The sequence below is a fragment of the Myotis davidii genome, unplaced genomic scaffold (genome assembly GCF_000327345.1).
Source record: "Myotis davidii unplaced genomic scaffold, ASM32734v1 scaffold395, whole genome shotgun sequence".
NCBI classification, from domain to species: domain Eukaryota; kingdom Metazoa; phylum Chordata; class Mammalia; order Chiroptera; family Vespertilionidae; genus Myotis; species Myotis davidii.
The window spans coordinates 1,209,908-1,212,136 of record NW_006287904.1 but is presented as its reverse complement, the minus strand read 5'-3'; the positions used below and the strand labels follow the sequence as shown (position 1 = coordinate 1,212,136).

General features: G+C 45.9%; 1 pseudogene; it reads right to left on the bottom strand.

Annotated features, from left to right (window-relative positions):
- Window positions 1-723: 723 nt before the first annotated feature.
- On the bottom strand, window positions 724-1,210 carry LOC102753484 (annotated as a pseudogene).
- Window positions 1,211-2,229: the final 1,019 nt, after the last annotated feature.

Sequence of the window (2,229 nt, the reverse complement as noted above, 5' to 3'; positions counted from 1 at the left end):
TTAGAGAGAGGAAAGGAGAGAGAAATATCGATTAGATGCCTCCCTTACATGCCCCAAATAGGGACTGAACCCAAAACCCGAGTATGTATCCTGACCAGGAATGAAACCTGCCACCTTTCGGGCACTGGATAACACTCCAACCAACTGAGCCACATGGGCCAGGGCAAGAGCCACACCTTCTTTTATCTTTTTTTGGGGGACACTTTTGTGAAGTGACTAAGCTTTTTTGTGAATAAGCTTTCCTGTAAACTCTCACAGACCCTTATCCACATCCCAGGAGCAAGCAAGCACACTTTCAAACACAAGCAAGTTTTAAGAGATGTGCAGAGTTGGTGAGTCCTCTCATTTGGTTGCAAAATGCAGCACATCGCCTGGAATGGGCCCAGAGACCACGGCATCTGCTGTTTAAGAATCAGGGGCACAGTCGGTCAACCCCAGCTGCTTTAGGGAAACAGGAAAATCAGTGTGCTGGTTCTCAGGCTCCAGAAGGCCTGCTCCCCTGGGTCTCGCACAGGTCACTGCTCTGAGAATTTTGGCTCTATAGTAAGAGGGATAATTAAAAACCCCACTGTATGAATTTTCTATTGCTGCTATAACATGTGATCATGACATCAGTGGTTTAAAACCACACAAATCACTATCTTGCAATTCTGGATGGGTACCATTGGTCTAAAATCAAGGTGTGATATTATTATTATGATTATTATGATTATTATTATTTTAGGTAAGTCTGTGCTTTTATTAACTACTTGAGAGGGATGAAGCGGGAGGAGTGGGTGGCTCTGATGCCAGGCCTGCCGTGCTCCCCTGGCTTGTAGGTGATGGAGAACTCACCCACATAGTGGCCCATCATCTTGGGCTTGATTTCCACCTGGTTGAAGGTGTTGCCGTGGTACACGCCCACCATGCTGCCCATCATCTCCGGCAGGGTGATCATGTCCTGCAGGTGTGTCTAAATCACCTCGGGCTTCTCTATGGGCGGAGCCTCCTTCTTGGCTTTGCGCAGGTGCTTCAGCAGCGAGTGCGGCTTCCTTTGCAGACCTCAGTTCAGCTGCTGCCACCGCCGCCAGGCACTGTACAGATGCATCGGCTGATCCTCAGACACGTCAAGCAGTTGATCGAGCTCCACGAGATCCACGCCGAGGTAGGTGAACCTGCGGAAGGTCCGCCTTTTCTTCTGCTCCACTTCCGCCATCCCGTCGGTTCTTGGGAAAGGGCCTCAAGGTGTGATTTTAGGCCAGCGGCTTGCGTTTCTTCTGGAGGCTTTAGGGAGAGAAGCTGCTTGTTTGCCTTTTTTCGAGTCTAGAATAGAGGCTGCCTGTTCCGTGACTCACAGCCCCTTCTTCCTTCCTGAAGGCCGGCGGCACCACATTCTCTCCTCCCTGGCCTATGCCTCCATCCTCTCTGACTCTGAGCCTTCTGCATCCCACACTTTAACAGCTGATAGCTCAACTTTGAGAAGGAAGTGTAGTTTAATTAACACTGCCTTTATAATTATTCCAAGTGTGTGTATACATTTTTGTGGGGGCACCTTGTATGCGTCTACACATGCCTGCAAGTAGCACTCCACGCTTTGGGGATAGCTGTTCATTCCAGGAAGGGTCCATAATGGGCTGCATCAAATATGGATTGCCATATTTCATCTAAACTAAGACTTTATCAGTTTTTAGGTGCACTATTACTTTTTGTACGACTATGAAAGAAAAAAAAAGCCATTTAAACTTTAACAATGATACGCCATCTCATTTCATAGATGTTAAAATTCCTGGGGAAAAGGGGAAGTGCCATGTTGAAGTGCGATTATTTCAGGATTGCTGCTTCCCATGAAAGAGGAAGCTCAAGTTCTGGGATGAGTTCAAGTTTCTTCCCTACAGTGTTAGCAGGTGATTGTTACACTTGGCACCCATGCGTGGAATAGCAGAATCCAGTTCTGTGTTAGCACATAGTTTGTATTGCATTGATCTCCATCTTGCTGATTAAAAAAGCAAAGTTTTCTAGGATAAAAGCCAGTGATGATAGCAACCAAATTGAGAATTAGGAATAAGGGTAAAAGTTTAAGAAGAAAATATAACCACAGGAAGGGCTGTGTCTCCTCTGTATCATTTAAGGAGCAACAGGTTCAGCAAGAAAAGAAAAAAGAGAACCGTCCTATTTATTGTGGAATTAGCCAGGAAAAGTGCCTGCTGATACTTTATACTCTGCAATATCTTTTAGACTATGAAAATTTAA